This window comes from Carcharodon carcharias, chromosome 7, assembly GCF_017639515.1.
Source record: "Carcharodon carcharias isolate sCarCar2 chromosome 7, sCarCar2.pri, whole genome shotgun sequence".
Lineage (NCBI taxonomy): Eukaryota > Metazoa > Chordata > Chondrichthyes > Lamniformes > Lamnidae > Carcharodon > Carcharodon carcharias.
The window spans coordinates 51,730,920-51,750,376 of record NC_054473.1 but is presented as its reverse complement, the minus strand read 5'-3'; the positions used below and the strand labels follow the sequence as shown (position 1 = coordinate 51,750,376).

The 19,457-nt window shown below is 42.4% G+C and overlaps 1 protein-coding gene across 4 annotated transcripts in view; it reads left to right on the top strand.

The window, feature by feature from the left end:
* The window catches only part of suclg2 (succinate-CoA ligase GDP-forming subunit beta), a 416,386-nt gene that overhangs the window by 385,210 nt on the left and 11,719 nt on the right, over positions 1 to 19,457 (top strand). Inside the window, exon 11 of one of the 4 annotated variants that reach the window (XR_005943576.1) lies at positions 1,712 to 1,847. The exons of the other annotated variants lie outside the window; for them this stretch is intronic. The gene's annotated coding sequence lies outside the window, so the exon portion shown is untranslated. The remainder of the gene's footprint in view (positions 1 to 1,711; positions 1,848 to 19,457) is intronic. 4 annotated transcript variants of the gene reach the window in all.

Sequence of the window (19,457 nt, the reverse complement as noted above, 5' to 3'; positions counted from 1 at the left end):
TCTACACTAGTCCCTGCTTAGCCACCACGCTTGTTCTTGCCAGCCTTCAGAGATTCCCTGTCCTTCAACTCATTGAATTCAAAATCCTACTCTCATTTACAAATGGTCTCATCCTACCCAACTTCCACAACCTCGTTGAACATACATTCCAGCCTACCTCCTTCAATCTTCTGATACTAAGTTCTTGTCCACTTCCCAATGGACACTCAATGCAAAATAATGGGACATGGTGTGAAGCAGACTGCTGATCAGATCCTTTCAGTTCCCTGCGAGGTGAGTTAAATGACCCTCAGGAAGCCAATTGATCACTGTAATAGTCTCTATCAGCAGGGCACATTGGAACCATTACTGGTATTAATTCCAATGCATGCTACCAGGTATACCAGGCACCTTAATCTTACACTTAGATTTCTAAGAGTTGTGCTCCATTAGCCAGCATCATCCCATCTTAGAAAAGATTTGTGTTCAAGAAAAATTCATTACTTCAGCACAGGACCCATTTAGATGATCCAGAGGAATCACTGACAAATGTTACTTTTCTTTTCAAGTGTAAAAATATCTCAGCATCCAAACCCATGAGATGTCTTGTAGCTATGAACAAGTAAGCTAGTGCTTCCCCCGGGCCCGCCTCTTGTTTGAATTGAGAGCACATTTAAACCTTAAGCACTTCTATAAAGGAGCAATAAATACATGTAGCATTTTGTCAGCCAAGTATCCAATGCAAATATAATTGGCAAGTGCAATGCCCCAACTAAATATTAAAACTGCAGCTTATTTTGAAAAGTGAGCTGGAATTGCACTTTTGGGAACATGTAGCTGGCTCCTGATTGAAATAATGCAGGCTATTAATGATCTGGTTATTCATCATTTAGACTTCTGGTTGAAGCATCAGAAGCACCATTTGCTACTGTTGGTCTCAAATTGCAACAGCTGTATTGAAGTCAACAGGAAACAGTGGGGCAGTTCATAAATCCTACTGAGAGCAGAGGATGGGACTAAAGTTCAGAAAGAATTTGCCATTAGGAAATTCAGAAAGAATTTGCTGAAAGTGAGAACATTGAAAACCTAATGTTGGGTCAAATAGCAGAAGAGAATTTGAAATAAAATGGAGGGTGTGACAAATTAATGGTGCAAATGCAGGTGAAACTGGACAATGTACAAGTTAGAACAGGGTGAAAAATATTGGATTATAGAAGGGGAGAACAGGAAAAGCTGCATGTGAAACAACTGAAATAAAGGCTGTTTTGGGCATTGCTTTAAGCTGGAATCTGTGCAGTGTTATGGGCAGGGGAGAGATGGTTTCCCCTTTTTTCCACTCACAACTACCCACAGAAAGATGTTTTTTTTAAAGGGAAGGAGTGTTTTAACACCTTGAGTGCTTTGACTCTTAAAAACAAACCGAAACATGTATTCCCGTGAGTTTAAAAAAAGGGAAAAATAAATATTTATTTCTCAACACCCAGATGTATTTACAAAAGCACCCACTCTCACATGCCCACAGACACTCATACATCCAAGACAACATAATTACAGAAGAGGTAGCTTGCACTTAGGTTTTATATTAAAAAAAATTTCACTGTTGTACTTGAGTCTTTTGAGATGGAAGCTTGAAAAACACTGCAGGCTTGATGATTCCCTTTTGGTTCACTGAAGAAATGGTGGTTGCAAGTTCCTGACAATTAATTCAATGGCTTACTACTTGCAATTGCAGGTTTCTGCCTTTGCTCCAGGAGAGGTGCAGTCGAGCTCCAGTATTGAAGACCTGCCTCGGTTCTTCAAATCGGAAGGAAAAAGGCTGGCCCCACTCCTTTGCCAGCGAGTGGATTCAAGGAAGGGTCCTTCCTTTGGTGGGCTGAATCTCTTTCCTCTGAGGCTCCTTCTCTTCCAGACTGAATGCCTGACTGCTGTCAAAAGTGTTTGTTAATAAATTTTTTTTATCATATCCTGATTTCTGTCAGGTGACCATAGTGTCTATTTTCCCATTGTCCGCACAAATGGTCCCTGACAACTGAAACATTGACACACAATAGGATTTGAGTTTCAGCCATTTGCACCTCCTTGCAAATGAATAGGTTTCACCTCACCATCATTCTGTGGGATTTAATTCTGTAGGACCGTTGTGCCTTAGTTTCTGCAAGTATTTGGTCAAAGCAACTATTAAATCCATAGGAAAGATCTGTTGCACTTTAATGTCTTCTCAGTGGAATGTCCCAGAAGGTTGTTTGAATTTTAATGTCCTGACAAGAAGGGAGGTCACCTAACCTCTCGACTCCATCTTGTTTCAAAATAAGTTGTCCATTCTGCATTTTGTTTATTTTAAAAGTAAAGGGTCAATTTTCCATAAATCTGTAGGTATAATTGCATGGACATGAGTGCAGAGTCAGGAGATCAAAGGAGAAAAGAAAGGAAGTATTCATAGAGATATGTGAGAACAATAGGGCAATAATATGGGTTGATTTAACTATCTCAGTATTGCCTGAGATAAAGCTAATGTATGTGATCAAAGTTGGGGAGGCTTCTTAGAATGCAACCCATTATGGGTGGACTCTTTTGGAGGTGATGGAAGTTTCGTCTGCTGGATGGAGAGCCAACAAGAGACCCACATTGCCTCCTTTGGGGAAGGCCTGCAGAACCATGAGCCAATCAGGCAGTTGAGAAGCTAGCGGCAGGCCTTTCCACGGTATCAGGATCCTGGGGCTGGAGGTCCAGACTGCTGAGAGCTGCAGGTCAATCAGAGGCTGGCAGCTCGTTTGCTTACACTGCCACAAGGGAGACCGGTGCTGTTGCTGGAACCACAGCCATCAGGGGCTGAGGAGCGATCCAGGTAAGTAATGGCAAGAGGGCTTTTGCAGGGTGGGGGTTGCAACATTGAGGACGTTGGCAGCAAGGGCAGGGGTTGGCTCTTAGTGGGCCTCCCCTTTCCTGATGTTGGCTCCCTTAATCAGGCACTGAGTTGCTTTTGAAGGAGGAAAACTGTTATATAGAGTGATTACCTAAGTGAGGAGAATGCAATAGGTACTGCATATATGGATTTTCAGCAGTGATTTGATAAACTGGTTCCATGAGGCTCGTCACAAATAATCATTTAAATGTAAGTATTCATGTAAATATAAGAGGAAATTTGCCCCCATGGACTAAAAGGTGGTTAACAGAAAGAAAAGGTTAGAGTTAATGTCTGTTGCTCAATTGAAAGAAGCTGGATATGGTGCGTCAGAGGTCAAATACTTGAGCATATGGAGCACAATACTGAAATGTACTGATGACACAAAGATGGGGTTTGGCAACACTGAAGTGACTTAGAAGATCTCTAAATGGTTAGTAAAATGCAGGCAAGACGTAGAAGCAATTTAATGTATAGAAGCTGAAATCTTGCATTTTGGGAAGAAAATGCACTAATTCAAAATTGGCTGAGGGATGCAGATGAAAGGTGAAAAAAGATTAATTTTGTTCAAGTGTACCAGCTACATAAAACCATGAAAATCAATAAAGACTGGGCTGTTATGTATCGGACCCAATATTTCATGGGAGAGAGTTCCCCAGTGAGAAAAGGTTGGGGGGCAATTCCCAATATGTGCAGGTCTTGCTGAATTTAGCAGCAGGGCATCATAATTTTTTGACATGTTTTCTGCACAGCAATCATCCAGATTAACAGGCTGGCCAGCTGGTGGCAGGGAAACCAGCAGCAAAAGGCTGGAGCCAAGGACTCTTGGAGAATGGTCTCTGGTAATCAAGAAAGATCACAATTAGAGGCTGCGAGCAAACAAGGAAGAAGGGAAGGAAAGATGCAGGTTCAGGCAGGGTCAGCAGATCACAGAGCAGGAAATTCAAGTTCATTGGAGCATTTGATAGAGAGATCGGAAGCTCACCCTCGGTTCAGAGCCAGGAGATTGTGCAGCAGGAGGTGTGGGTTCCTGGGCAGGGGGGTGGGATTATGAAGCAGGAGGACCTGATTACTCAACAGCAGTAGGAGGCCCGGAATGAAGGGGCAGGACTTCCAGGATCGCAAGTTCAGGGGCAGGAGGTCCGGAGAGGCAGGGAGGTAGATGGCTGGGCCGTCATGAGTTGAAGGTGGGCTTGGAAGATTACGGGGCAGGAGGCTTAGGTTTGCAAGTTTTGGGGAGGTAGGTCACAGGGTAAGAGCTTCAGGGTCATGGATTAACAGGGAGAGACAGATTGGGGGCAGAAAACCCGGGATTACGTAGCAGTCAGCTCAGGATTGCGAGTTTGGAGGTGTGGACGGCCAGCACCTTGTGACTTTTTTTGCGGGGGTTGGCAGATCACGGGCCAAAGAGGAGAAATTATGATTAGTAGAAGATTTGCTTGAGGGGTAGAGGCAGCACACCTGCTCCTCCTGGCACACTTGGAGTGCCATAGAAAGCACTTTCCTTCTGCAGCCAGCTGCTCCCAACTCAATTTAACTGCCAGCTTTCCTAAGCCTTTGGAAACTGGGCCAGCGACTGTTAAATTTAAATCAGGCTCCCAACTGTACTGTAGGATCCTGATTTGGATATTATTAAGAAGTTGTTTGGCTTTCCAAGAAGGAACATACACACAACATGCAACCTACAACCTGTTGCTGCAAAATTGGCGGCAAGCAAAGATGCAGCAAGTATGATCAAGTTATGTGATTTTTAACCCCTTACCACGCAAACTGTCCCCACCTGTCATGTAATATTGACTTCATAGAGTTCAAAAATAATGAATAATGAGATAATACATTTTAACAGAGTAATGATAAGACATGATGATAATGATAAGTACAATTTAAAGTACTGTGTGCAGTTTTGATTATAGGAAGGACATCAAAGCCATAAAGTTACAGCATAGATTCACCATGACAATACCATGGAACATAAACTAGAGTAATGAAGAAAAATTTGAGAGGGACTATTTCTGCAGGAGTAAAGAAGGGTATGAGATTTATTAGAATTTTTAAAAATTATGAAGGTACTTCATGGTGTGAATACAATCTTTTCCCTCCGATTAGGAAAGTTAGTGCTGAGGGATTGTCAATGTAAAATTTTCAGTAAGAGAAGAAATGATTGGAGGAATTGTTTCATGCAGAGTGTTTTTAGAACATGGAGTGCTTCACTACAAGAAATATTTGAAGCAAAGAGCAAGCTAAAATAAAAGGATGCAGGGAGAGAGTAGGGCAGTGGGATTTGCCTTTTTTTCTAGCAAAGACAATGGATGGAATGACCTCCTTCTGTATTCTATGCTCCTATGGAAGAAAATTGAAACTGCTGGAGCTGACGCACATGCAAAGAAGAAAAATTAAAAACTGAGCAAGAAGAGGATTTATCAACTTAGCAATCTTTTGTAGAAAGGAAAAAATACTTGATCCAAAAAGCTTACTCCATTTCATTATGTTTGGTTCCTTGAATGGTGAAAGATTTTACAATCAGTAGTAACTGTCAAGGCATGAGTGTAATTAAGTGAGCTTGGCATACATTCCAGAAATTCTTTTTGGGCAGAATGCCCATTTTTCTCACCAGTGTTGCTGCATTTTGCGCAATGTGTGAAGGTCTCGGGCACCTGTTTGTGTTCATACCACCAGTTTTCCACACCCTCTGAAGCTGAAAACTACTCCATTATGTTGACCAATGTTGTTTTTTTCTTCCTATTGCTTTATTCTTGCAATGCCTGGACATGCATGTAATAAGAAAGTATATGGTTGCAACATTACATTTGTCTGAAAATGTAATTCTTTGACAGGTAAGAGTCTTTTTTTCTGATTTGTAGGTGCACAATCTCGCATGAGTTGCAATCCTGATATTGTTGTTGGAGGTGGGGTTGAGGCAGCACCGCACCAATCCCTTTGGTAACCTCCTATGGTTACCAGTCTGTGGTCTGGTCTTCTAGTCATCATTCCCTTAGCATAGACATCGCCAAAGAGCAAGCAATTTAAGGAGCTATGTAAAACCCATCAGAATGAGATATGCTAATGTTGCAAGCTTATATGTACAGAAATAATATTGAGGAAGTAACATGCGCTGTGGATAAAAGGAAACCAGTGGATGTGCTGTACTTAGATTTCCAGAAGGCATTTGATAAAGCGTAACATCAAAGGTTATTGCAGAAAATAAAAGCTCACGGTATAGGGGGTAAAATATTGGCATGGATAGAAGATTGGCTGGCTAACAGGAAGCAGAGAGTAGGCATAAATGGACCTTTTTCAGGTTTGCAAGATGTGTGTGTACCACAGAGATCAGTGTTGGGACCTCAACTGTTTACAATTTATATAAATGATTTGGATGAAGGGATGGTTGCCAAATTTGCTGATGACACAAAGATAGGTAGGAAAGTAAGTTGTGAAGAGGATATAGGGAGGCTACAAAAAGATAGAAATAGGTTAAGTGAGTGGGCAAAGATCTGGCAAAAAGAATATAATGTGGGAAAATGTGAAATTGTCCATTTTAGCAGGAAGAATAATAGAGAAGCTATATTATCTAAATGGTGAAAGATTACAGAGCTCTTGAGTTGCAGCGAGATCTGGGTATCCTTGTGCATGAATCACAAAAGGCTAGTATGCAAGTACAACAAGTAATTAGGAAAGCTAATGGAATGTTATCATTTATTGCAAGAGGAATTAAATACAAAAGTAGCGAGGTTATGCTTGAGTTGTAGAGGGCACCAGTGAGGCTGCATTTGGAGTACTGTGTACAGTATTGGTAACCTTATTTAAGGAAGGATGTAAATGCGTTGGAAGAAGTTCAGACTAATACCTGGAATGGGTGGGTTGTCTTATGAAGAAATATTGGACAGATTAGGCTTGTATCTGTTGGAGTTTACAAGAGTAAGAGGTGATTTGACTGAAACATATAAGATCCTGAGGGGTCTGGACAGGGTGGATGTGGAGAGGGTGAAAAAATCTAGAACTAGGGGTCAATGTTTAAAAATAAGGGGTCGCCCATTTAAAACAGAGATGAGGCAAAAAATTTTCACTCAGAGGGTTGTGAGCCTTTGGAACTCTTCCTGGAAGAGTGGTGGAAGCAGAGTCTTTGAATATTTTTAAGGCCAAGGTAGATAGATTCTTGGTAAGCAAAGGGGTGATAGGTTATCAGGGGTAGATGGGATGCAGATTTCAGCTTACTGTCAGATCAGCCATGATCTTATTCAATCGCAGAACAAGCTGGAGGGCTGAATGGCCTATCTCTGTTCCTTGTTTCTACGTATGTTCGTAAGAATTAAATTCCCTGTAACCTGTTAACATATATCCTTTCATTAATTCATAAGCCAACCATTTAATCTCTGGTATGCTGAATATACACATATCTTGAATACAACTAAAATCTTTAAAATCCACAAAGTACAGTTAAACATACCTATACTTGAAGCCTTTCTAATATGCAAGTTCAAGGAGAATGCTCAAGGCTTGCATTATTGCCCATGAATATTGTGTGACTCTTGTAAAATTTGTGTGAACAGATTGAGGATGTGTGTTTACACCGGCTTTCATCAGACAGGTGTACATCAAGGTTGAGTAGGTAATAATACTATTATAGCACTATTATAGACCCCATTATGAGGCATTTGTTAGACAATGTCAGTGTCAGAGCTGTTACTGTTCAAAGGTCCAGGTGCTTACTGATTCAGATTATCTGTGAGCTATGCGTTTTCCAGCTTTTTGCAAGCAATCATTCACTTCATCAAAAGGGGCTCAGAAGTTCAGTTTTTTTGGCACTAAGTACAAAACTGAATGTGGGTGCGAATGAGCTAGAAATTAGCAGGTGCAGAGCAGAAAATGCCAATTGAAGGAGACACGATAAAGCAAGTGAAGCAGTTTGTGTACTTCTCCAGTGATTGCTGACAAAGATGAGAGTGGGGTTGACATGCATGCAGGACTGGCAGTAGCCAGGATACCCTTTAATCAATCACACTGACAGTTGTGGCTCTGTGATTTTTTTTAATCTATCTGAATGCAACATAACTTAGTGTGGTTAAAAATATCCTTTCCAGTTTTGTGTAGAAAATTGAGTGATATGAAACACAGTATTGTTTGTCTCATTTATGCGCAAAGCTCTCCATACGTTCCCCTCTCTTTTTTTCCTTTTTTAGAAGACAAAAAGGGAATGTAAATAGATTTACCTATGCTTTTAATTCAGGCAAAAGTATTCTTTGCTGATTGGATAGCACTCTAATCACCCGTTGTAAGCATGAACGTCAATTTGCACTATTTCCCTTTAGTTCCTTCCGCTTGGGAGCAAATGTATTCAGTGATCTTTGGCTTCTGAAATATTTGTGCTTACTGTAGGATTAGAGAGATGAATTGTTTGTCTTTATTGTAAAACATGTTATGATTTTGTCTGTGGTAACACTTTGTGACCTGGCTGAGAAAGGACCAACAGAAATTAAAAATCTGACAGGTGATTTAAAGAGTCAGTTGTGTTTAGGCCATTCACCAAATCATCTCAGCACTACCATTACTGGAAGACTAACCCATTCTCCCTTGTAAGTAAGGTGGATTAGAGTTTCCCTGAATTGGCCTCTCACACCACCTAGTGTGTGAGTTTATTATGCAGTTTGCCATTTTGAATAGCACTGATGAAAGCTTGGAATCAACCTACTAATATTTGACTGCAGCTATGCAGTTGATGCTTTGATTTAGTACGAAGCTATTTCTTTGCAAACTTGTTCAATTTTAGGAATTTGAAATTGTATATTATTGGTGCCAAACCAGTCAGATGCCTTCTGTAAATATTGCTGTTGTAACTAACGCAGTTCAATGATTTGAGCATTTACGAATGTCTGCCAAATGAACATGATTAAACCAAAAGATCTAGGGTGCACTCAAGACTTGTCCCATTTAAGTTTAAAATCATTTTTTTGAGAGAATTTTTAAAACAAAACTCAATTTATTGCTAAAACTTGCAATTAGTAACGTTTGGAATTTGAATAAACAAAATGGGCAGCTTATACACAAAATGGAAAAATCAAAGTCTTCAGCTCTTTTCCCTCCTCAACTTGATTTTTTCCCCTCTGTCTGAGTTGAGAGAATTATGACAAGCTGCTGTGGAAAGTGATGGGAAAGATTTGATTAGAAAGTTATGTGCATTTTTGCTGTTCAGTTCCAGAAAGTCAGCCAAACTAAATGCTGACAGTATCATGATATTACAAATATTATGCTACACCTCCATTACCATAACAATGTTGACTTGTGCAATAGGGACAACTGGATAATGGCAAAATCCACAAATTCAAGCTTTTGAGAGGTGACAATTTGAAATAAAACTAAGGTGCTTTCTATTTGCATTTCATACTGAGCATGAAGCTCCGTTCACAGTTCTTTGCCGCCACCAAGTGCCAGTAGGTTAATGGTAACATCTTGAAAGTACTTACTCCATTATCAACCTGGCTTCAAGATCTTTCTGCAGCATGGTTGATGATCATTGATTTTTTTTTAAAAAGTTGATTTTATTTTCCCCATTTAGTAAAGAGGACCTGGTTAAATATTTAAAGAGATTGAAATAAAAAAGCCCTGAGCAAGTAAATGAGTATTGCTCAACACGAACATTAGCCCAATCTGTAAACTTTGCTTATTTAGCATTTCTTACATATAAGTTAAGCAGGGCCTTATATATAGATAGGATGATTAAAGAGAATATTAGAATTTTGTTGGATTATGTGTATTTTACTCTGTTTTGACATGTTACAAAATTGTACTCTGAAACAAAATTTCTTGAAAAATGACAGTGTTGACTCTTTTGATTTATGTGGATTCTAAAAAACTAACCATGGTTCCTCAGAACACTTCATGCATTCATTTATTGAGTGTACTTCATTTAAGCATGGACTTAAGCCAACCTGAGGTAGCAGCAGATTAATGTAGCCTTTCATCCTGCACTAAATAACTGGTGATGTACAGTCAACGCCTGTCAACAAAATTAATATTCATAACTATCCAGTTCTACCTTAGGTAATCAAGTGATAATAAGATGTTGAAGCAGTACTCTTGTGCTTTTTAAAGGGTCTTGTACATGCTCAGGATGCTTTGACATTATTTTTCATCATGTTTGCCCTACACTTACACTCATTAGCAGATTATAAATTTTGTATTGTCAAACCGTAGTAATCCTTTAGTAATAAATAAAAACAGAGAATGCTATAAATACTCAGTCAGTCAAACAACACTTGTGGAGTGAGGAAGAGAGTTAAGCTTTCAGGTTGATGGCCCTTCTTCAGAGCCTGACCTGATATGTTAACCATTTCTCTTTCCACAAATGCTGTTTGAGCTGCTGAGTATTTCTAGCATTTTTCCTTTTTGTTTCAGACTTCCAACATCTATGAGATTTTGCTTTTAGCCTGGGTTACTCCTTCAACTGTCATTTTAAAGCGAAGTGAAAGGGAATCTGCCCAGAAATGTGCTCATCTAGATAGCTGATGAGGGAAGAACTCACTTATGAAACACCTAAACAAAAAGCCTGACAGCACTCACTTTTCAGGCTTGCCCTTGAACAATAAGCATGTGACAACCAATGTTCCCTCTAACTCCTGTTTGCTATGGGTGGCCAGCTTGTTGCACTGTGCAGTCCCTTTAAGATTGAAGCACGACCATGCATATGCACATCTAAAAGGGAATGTTTCTTCTTTGCAGCCTGTTTGTTCCCTGCATGGCATGTTCCTCAGTGCTACACAGCCACACACACACACACACACACACACACACACTCAGCCTAGAGGGAACATTGATGACCATGCTTGAGCACAAATGGGAAATGTAGAGGAGAAGGGCAATTAACTGATACGCTTTTGATTAGTGTGATAAGGAAATTATCCAAATCAATTACAATAAGTCAAAAAATCAATTGACAATGAGAGCAATCTTTTTTCAGACATTTTGTTATTGCCATCTTTTATATGATCATCTCATTTCTGAAACAATTAAAATATATAACCTCAGTTCTGTTGAAGGGTCATGAGGACTCGAAATGTCAACTCTTCTTCTCCGCCGATGCTGCCAGACCTGCTGAGTTTTTCCAGGTAATTCTGTTTTTGTTTTGAACTTCCAACACTGTCTGTTAGTTGATTTTGAATTAATAGCCTAGATTTTGTGTTAGTAAAGATGGCGGAACCATCAGCTTTTGCTGACATTGCTCCTCTGAAATCTTCTGGAGTCCCCACATCTGCAGATAAATGCAGGGACCCAGATATTGCTGTTAGTGATTCTACGCTTCCCTATAAGGCCCCTGTTGAAGTCCCCCCAACACTGTAATAAAGCAGAATTACTGAACTGGCAAGAGCATGCCCTTTTACACTATTAGACTCTAGGGTGAAAACCCTGGAAACAGTTACACCTTGTTGAACGAGGTGTAACTGGGTTGCTAGTGACGTTGTTACAACCAGGTGGGGAGGGGTTGAATGGCTCACTTCTTTTCCCTCTCCTTGTTTGACCGGAATAGGGTTTTTTTGTTTCTCAAGGTTATACTCGCCATTTCAGTGAGTACTTAACTATTTACACACTGTGATCGTAAAAGAACCAATTGGACAGATTTTCTTGAGTTTAACAAAGGATGTTAGTTTTATTATATTTAAACCAATCTCGTCAACACCCACAAGTTGCTGAACAGGACTGCTTCTACTATGCAAATGGATTTGACTGCATGACTGTCTTTACAGCTTTTAACTCTTCAATGGCCACTTCCACAGCCCTTGGGTATAAAAGTTCTATTTTGGGCATAATGACAAATCTTATTTCTACGGTGATTGTCGGATATAACCTGTCTTTAAGCACCTGTAGGGTATCCAGATTTGTCGCCTGCACCTTGTGGGTTCGGAAAGAAAGCTGTTGGGTTTGGTGAGTTTTGAAATTCGGATTTGCCAGTTTGATTCGCCAATGGGTAATTCCACAAGGATTTCACTGGGATGTCACGTGTAGCTTCCGCAAGAGGTGTTCGTTTTAGGGTGTGTTACCTTCCCTTTTTCTTTTGCCTCAGGAAAAGGTCTTTCCCTCAGGGACACTACTGCCCTCAGGTCGCTGTCCAGCTCCTGCAGTACTGTCCTGTGGCTCTTTGACTGGGTGTGGTGGCTCCCTAAGTGTCTGTTTGTTTGCTTGGAGCCTTCCCTGGTCTCTGTTTAAATCTGGGAAGTAGGCCTCTGCTAGCCGTACTTATGGTGCATTTCCTCCAACCCCTGCTATTCCTTTTTCAGCCAAGACCCTGTCTTGGCCACTTTGAATTCAGCAGGCTCTATTCTGGCCTTTTTTAACACTGTGGCTCAAACCCACGACTGTACCCACCATTTGAAAACAAGTTGCTTAACCCTTTCAAACCCGATGTAAGTTTTTTTGGGCTGTCTTTGGAGAGATCAGAATTTTTGGTGGCACTTTTCCATTACCAGCTTGTATGCACTTAGGATAGTATTCTTGGTCATATCTTAATTTGACGAACTCTCGTCGGGCAATAGGGAATAAACCTCATGGGCCTTCCCTTTAACTTGCTTTGCAATAGCAGGGTCCAGCTCTCTGCTGACCACTTCAGCTGTTTTGCAAGCTTCTCATATGAGATAAAAAATGCTTCCACATCTCCGTCACCAAACGTTAGTATCAACTGGGAGAACTTTAAGAGCTCAGCACTTGGACCTGCGTTATTGGCAGTTCCTTCACTAACGGAGCCATAGCTGGGTACAGTGGGTCTTTTCCTACTCTGTTCAAGCTGCCTTAATTGGAATTCTTTCTCCTCCCTTCATTTTTGTCTCTCTCTTGCTTTCCTGGTATTCCAGCCCTAGTGTCTGTTGTTGAAGATGTAACTTGGCTAAGGCTAGCTTGTCTGTTTCAGATTCTGTGCCTGTCTCTGACTCTTCGAGTTCAATTTCAAAATGGTTGGCCATAACTTTTAAGATTTGAGATTTCCTAGCTTTTAGTTGGATATCTGTTTTTAACTGCCTTAAATCCTTAATGCTTCAATTGTTAAGGCTTCTAAACTGCCCCAAGTTACTTCACTCTGTTCTAGGATGGTAATTGCTTCCAATGTGGACATTCTTTTAGTGCTCTATCACTGCAAACCACAAGGAAAACTGAATTAGAGTTTTAAATTGCTTCTAGGGATCAATTTGGTCCCTTGTTTCCAATTTCTCCCGTATATCTGTGGGTTTGATCCGGAGGTCAAGCCCCCAGATTTCGGTTACAATCAAGTAAGGAAGAGTCGAATGGCTCTCTTCCCTCTCCTTGCTTGACTGCAACAGGTTTTTTTGTTTTAAAAAGGGTTACACTTGCCAATTCAATGAGTACTTACTTAACTATTTACACATTGTGATCATAAGAGAAACAATTGGACAGATTTTCTTGAGTCAAACAAAGAAAGAGCTTAGTTTACTTATGCTTTAACTGATCTAAGTAAGATAATGAGATACACTCTGACTTATTGAGCCCAAATACACTCTAAAGTATCAAGAAAGTATTCTACTGTTGAATGCAAACTGAGGCTATACCTCATTGTCAGTGATATGTGGATATTAAATATCCTCAGCAATAATTGAAGAACGACAGAGAGGTTCTTAGTGTTTTAGTCAACTCTTATACCTCAGTCCACACCATCAAAAACAGATTAATCAGCCATTCAGCTCTTTGCAGTTCGTGTGAGTTTGCGTCACCTGCATAAGAAAAATTACTGCATTTCAGAATAATTCATTATATGTGTGATGTGTGTTGCTATGAGATGTTTTTGAGTGATGTGTCAAGTATGCATGCAATATTAATCGTTATGTTTTGGTCCCCTTTATACTGCTGGTCTGAACTATTATCAGCTCAGTAGCACCGTCTAATTGTGTCACTTGTTGGGGAGGATGTAAATATTAAAATTCTGCTAGTTTTGCTCATGGATAATCGTGTGCTTACTGCTGTGATATCCACATATGGAGTGCTGTTCATTCTAGAATGGAAAACATCAAAGTTAGTCTGTTGTATTTATTCGGTGTGAAGGAAGGCCCATGTTATCACTGGATAACAAGATCTTCAACTTCTTCCAGGCATAACTTCAAATGTGCTTCTGTAGTGTGTATAATCAGTATCAGTGATAAAAGTCAGCAACTGAAACAGTGATTTTCTCTCTGTCTTTCTGTTTTTTTCTCTCTCGCTCCCCTCCAGAATCTTCAGGATTTTACTTTATTAACCTGACTCTCCTTCCTCCTTCCTCAAGATTAGGAGGAGCTAAATCTCCACCTTGCCCCACACAGCCCCAGAGTTCATTAGATCGATGGTTATGCAGCATACTGACACAAGAAACCTTTTCAAAGTGGTCACGCTGCTACTCTTTTTTAAAAAGAATGGAGAAGTATTGCCTTAGTTTCTGACTGTGGCTAAAAAGGTCTCATGATGCTGGTAGTAGTGGTGCATAGAAAGATTGCGTTTGACAATCCGATACAGGTGGAGATCATTGAAGCTCCTTAGTCACTGATGCACGCAAGGCAGGTCTGTTGATGTAATGCTCAGTAGTGTATTCTCTGAAATTGTGCCTTAAAAGTCTTGGAAAGTTTTGATCTTCGGTCTCTTTTTCCACTTCTGTTAGTCCAGCCCTAATTGAGGCATGAAGCTATCAACTAGAGAACTAAAAACCCAGGGGAACTGAGTCTGCAGTTCATGATAAGCAGAACAGTCAACATCAGTTGCAAATCAGGATCAACAATTTCATTTACATAAAATATTTACTAGTCCATCATAAACAGGTTATTGTTAACCATAATTGGATCAACATATTGTTAGGTTTTGCAGAATATTTGTGGCATTTTACCCATATCCATTGAGTGCCATAAAAAGGCTTTTAGAAAAGACCTCTATATTTCTCTACCTGTTTGCCATTATCCCTTTTATGGTGTTATACCATTTTAGTATCAGCCTTCACTCTATGGTAGCACGTGCACCTCCAAGTCAGAAGCCCGTGAGTTCAAACACCAATCTAGGGACTTGAACACATAGGGCAGAATATTGCACTCATCGGGCGGGTGTGTGCCTAACCTAAACGAGCATAAAATGACGTGCGCTGACATCAGGCAAGTGTCATGACGTCATTGCACACTCCTGCGATATTTCGGTTGGCCGGTGCGCGCAGGAGTCAGTGAGGTACCCACCAACAGTTAACTGGCCTATTAAGGTCATTAAAGTTCTAATTAAATGAAATTTTTCGCTGTCCATCCAATCTTACGGTTGGCGGGCAGGCGAAAAGCCCAAGCGGCCTTTGGATTTTTAGTGAAACCTCAACAACGGGAGGTTTCAATCAGTGATTTAAAAAAAACTTTAAAATTTCAAACTAATTTGTAAAATGTCCCTGCTTATGTGACAGAGTCACATGAGGGGATGTTACTAACATTTTTAAATTCTTTATTTTTTTATGTTCAAAAAGCTTCAGCTCCCTGGGGCAGCTCTATGCCTCGGGGAGCTTTTACCACGCACACCCACGCAATGCGTGAACTTCCATGCTTGCCCTCCTCCCCCACCCCTCGCCCCACACAAGCAGCGCTGCAGCGTGTGATTCATGCTGGCTGGCAGCTAATTGGCCAGCCAGGGTGAAATGGCAGTCACGGCCCAATCATGGGCGACAGTCCAATTTGCAGCCGCTCCCGCTTGCACCTGCTGAGCCCACCTGATGACCGGAAAATCCTGGCCATAATCCAGACTGTCACTTCAGTGCTGTACTAAGGGCTGCACTGTCGGAGGTGCCAACTTTCAGATGACACATTAAACTAAAGCACTCTCAAGTGGATGTAATAGTCCCTATGACTCTATTTGAAAAAGGGTAGGGATTTGCTGAGATCCTGGCTAATATATATCCCTCAAGCAACATCACTAAAACAGGTTATCTGATCATTGTTTGATTATTGTTTGTGGAGATTTGTGACCAAATGCTTTGGCTGCGATGTTCCCTACATTACAACAGTGTCACCACATTTCAGAAGTTGCTGAATGATTGTAAAACGTTTTGGGTCATCCTGAGGCCATGGGAGGTGCTATTCCAAATAAATGAAAGTTCTTTTCCTTATAATAACCAATTACTAACAGGCTAGTTTAATAAATTTCTACCACTTCATTCCCTACAAATATGGTTCACTGCATTCTTTCTTGGCCTGACCATTTGCATTATCTTTTACCCAGGCTCTAACCTTGAATCTTGCATTTTTCCATCATGTTTTTTGGTTCATCTAGTCTGATATCACTAGACAGCTTTTCTTTCGCAGATCACCCTCTTAGCGTTTGGTTGTCTTCTCTTTATATGTTGGTTAGTCATACTGTACTACTTTGAGACTTTAATCTTGGGAAAATATGATGTAAATCCTGCTTTAATAGCAAATGTAGATTCATGGTGGTTTAGTAATCTAATTCTCTGACTCCATTGGCTTGATTCCAGACAGTGACATAACCTGCTGTCCATTGTCAGTCCCATATCAGCATGACTTTCAGGCAATCCAGATACCGATATCACCAACTAAAGCTTTGATACCATGAGATACATTACATGGAATGTTATTAATATTCAACTTGTTCCGTAAGGAGGTATGGAAGTTGGCTGGTTAATGACCTGAGTACGTGAATAACCTAGAGCAGCAGAATGTGCTTCATTCCCTGATCTGAACTAATTTATATCTGGACTAATTTATAGAATAGCTTTAAAACCATACATCTGCAAGAAGAATGTGATCTCCTTTAAGAAGTTGATATCATCAGTAATAAAGTTAAAATGTTGTAAGATTTGTAAGTGTTATTCATAAAGCTGTGCCAAACCTCTCAGAACCGAACCATGACAGCAACAAGGACACACCTAAAAATGCACAATTAATGAAGATTATGGGCCAGAATTTTGTGGTCAGCTTGAGGGCTCAGCGGGAGTGGGCGGGGGCAGTCAGGAAGCCGACTGCCGCCTGCGATCGGCTCCGCACCGCGATTTTACGTAGGCAGGCAAATTAAGGCCCGCCCAGTGTAAGACGCAACAGCGAAAAGGGGCGGGAGCTCAATGTCCACGAGGTTCAATGGTGACCCGGCAGCCGATTCAAAAGCGGCCACGGCAACCACGCGAACACTGCCAGTGAAGCATTTGCACCTCGCAATGGAGATCATAACGGGTGAACACGGCAGGCGGGAGGGCAGGTCAGCAGGGCGGTTGGTCCCTTGTTTTTCTGATGAGTGTTTCGCTGCCCTCCTGGAGGAGGTAGCAGCACGGATAGAGATCTTTGTCCCCAGGGACGGGAGGAGGAGGCCCCCCACCTCACCAAAAATGCCTGGGAGGAGGTGGCATCCAGTGAGCTCCCATGATATGGTGAGGCACACATGGGTGCAGTGCTGTAAGCGGTTCAGTGATCTCCTGAAATCAGGAAGGGTGAGTACCGTGTTGGCTTGGGTCACTTACAGCAGTTAGGAGCTGCCCGCTCCACCCCTTGGACCTCAAAGGTCTTAGAGTGTGAGTAGCAAATGTCAGTGAGGCAGCATCTAGGCAAGGGGGTGAGCCCTGGCTGCTTGGACTGAGTGTATTGCGGCTCCAGGGTCACAAATCGGCTGAGCCCTATGGGTATTCCTCAGGTGGCATTGGCCAGGCTGCAATGGCAATGCAGGTACAGGGTGGACTAATCAATGCTCCTCTGTCCTTTCAGGAGAAGGCAGCTGATAACAACGCCAAGAGGTTGTGGACTGGTGATGGACCAACCCAGCTACTCATCCTAACTCGATATGAGCAGGAGGCCTTGGAGCTGGAGAGGCGCCATGCGCCTAGGTCAACCAGCTGCGGTGAGGTTGGGGTGCCACAGGGAGGAGAGAGTGCAGTGCACTGAAGTCAGAATGTCTGTAATTGCAACCATTCCATTGTTGTTTCTATATTGATGTGAGCCTCGAACATGGAATCCCCATTGATAATGGAAAGAAGAGGGCACCCTGATCCAGCTGCCAGGCATGCATAGTAACAGTATAAGAACTTCAACTAATCAAATGTCCTTGCTCTTCCTTTCAGGCTCACCAGCAGCCCACCGGGATGAGGAGCCTGCAGGCCCACCACTGACCTCAGAGGACAGCACCCATCACAACGCGCCTGCGTCGCACCCTCTCAGTCAAACAGGCACCAGCGCAGAGACCAGCACCTTGGTGTGCATTGATGGATAGTATCTCCGTGCACATCAGTGAAGGTGCTTCACACTCGCTTGAGGTGCAGGCAGAGGTGGGAAGTGCCCAGGGCGCTGGCAGTCGGAGGAATGTGTCCCCCCTTTCCAATGCCAGATTGTGGAGAGTGCAGCATGCAGCCACTATCAGTGACACACGATCTGGGTGTTATTGCAGTGCGCCCCCTGAATGGCCCAGGCATCGGAAGGGCACCTTGAGAAAACCTATGGCTCTTTCTATCACTGCTCTCTCTACCACAGCCCTTGGGGAGGCATGGCTGCTATTGTACCACTGCTCGGCCTCTGTTCTTGGATGGCAGAGAGGCGTCATGAGCTGCCTTTTGAGGGGTTAGCCCTTGTCACCCAGCAGCCACCCATCCAGTTGGGCCGGAGCACTGAAGAGCCCCGGCACCTGGGAGTGTCTGAGGATGTAGGCGTCATGGGACTTACCTGGGTACCTTGCACAGACTTGCAGAATCTGCATCCTGTGATCACACACTATCTGCACATTCATGGAGTGGAAGCCCTTCCTGTTGATGAAGGCACCGGGCTCACCCGCTGGTGCCTTGAAGGTGTGCAGTCTATTGCACCCTGGATGCATGGGAACCCAGCAATCGCTGTAAAGCCTCTGACTCGCTCTGCCTGGCCGGCCTCATCTGTGCGATGGTGAATGAAAGTCAGTGCATACCTGAACAGAGCATCTGTCACCAGCTTGACACAACTGTGGACAGCTGATAGGGAGACTCTACAAAGATCACCCACCAACCCCTGGAAAGAGCCAGAGGCATAGAAGTTGAGAACCACTGTGACCTTCAGTGCCACTGTCATGGGGTGTTCACTCACACAGTTGGAGCTAATCTCAGGCCCAATCATATGACAAATGGAGGTGACTGTCTTCTTGAGAGACAGAGCTTCCTTCGGCAATGCATCTCAGACATATTGAGTTAGCTGCATTGCCGCCTGTATATCCTGGCAGCTGGATAGTGGCGTCCTCTGCAGCCCCTTCCGCCTTGGACTTCCTGTTGGCTCTGCACCCCTTGTGCCTGTGCCTGCCCTCCCACAGGTCACTGTTGAATAGGAACATCTAGCCACCTCCCTCTTCTGGCCCTCTCTTCCCCCTCAAAGGAGATGCCTCAAGTGGAGACCACAATCCCCATTCCCAGGGTAAGGAAAAGCTGTCTGAAACCCGGAAGGACCCAAGTAGTATGACTCCTCCGGAGTCCTGAACTGAGGCCTGTTATTTCTGTCAAGGCAGCTCTGAAGCGAAATGAAGATGTCCTGTTCACATAAGCAAGCAGCAGCAACTTATAAGCTAAAGTACAAACAACTCGCATTTGCAAGCCCATTCACCCCTCTTATCCCTCCCGTGGATGAGGTTTTTGAAATTG